This window comes from Rhagoletis pomonella, unplaced genomic scaffold (genome assembly GCF_013731165.1).
Source record: "Rhagoletis pomonella isolate Grant_MI unplaced genomic scaffold, Rhpom_1.0 Rhpom_scaffold_00002, whole genome shotgun sequence".
Taxonomy (NCBI): domain Eukaryota; kingdom Metazoa; phylum Arthropoda; class Insecta; order Diptera; family Tephritidae; genus Rhagoletis; species Rhagoletis pomonella.
This window is the reverse complement of record NW_023458556.1, coordinates 74499012-74499854: the sequence shown is the minus strand read 5'-3', so window position 1 is coordinate 74499854 and position 843 is coordinate 74499012.

Below are 843 nucleotides of genomic sequence, written 5' to 3'. Positions count from 1 at the left end.
GCATCGTACGCTCTGAATCACGTTCTTAGCAATTCGGATTCAGTCATCGCGTTTTCGTAAATTTTACCAAAACTCGGACTACGATGGATTCTGTGATAACCCTAACACATGGGCTCACAGCTTAAATCGTTCGTTAGGTAAATATTGTAAATGTTTCTTTAAAAACTATTTAATATACGATTGTAATGCAGTTTGTACGCAATATGTAAAACCGTAATAAAAACTGAATTGGCTTATTTTCTTGATAAAGAGCAACAAACTCCACTCAATTTCCCAACGTTATAGAAATTGGTCAATTTTTTACCATTTGGTCCATTTTTTGGACCGGAAAAGAAATTGGAAACGGCAACCGTGATTACAACCCGGACCAGAGCAGAGAAGTTAACATCACGTCCACTATGAATAATATGGCGACCCGGAATAGAGCAGAGGAGTTACCATCTCGTCCACTATGAATAACATGAAGTTAACATCTCGCCACAAACACACATCGTGATCAGCGTTGCCGCGAGCTTGAAAAAAAAAGTATCAAAAGCAAACAAAACTGTTGTTTGTTAAACTTTTATTTAAAAAAACAAATAATAAATATAATTTTATAATTAAATCCATAGTTATAAAAAAAAGTTTATTATCAAAAGCAAACAAAACTGTTGTTTGTTAAACTTTTATTAAAAAAAAAACAAATAATAAATATAATTTTATAATTAAATCCATAGTTATAAAAAAAAAGTTTATTATCAAAAGCAAACAAAACTGTTGTTTGTTAAACTTTTATTTAAAAAACAAATAATAAATAAAATTTTATAATTAAATCCATAGTTATAAAAAAAAAGTTTATATTAC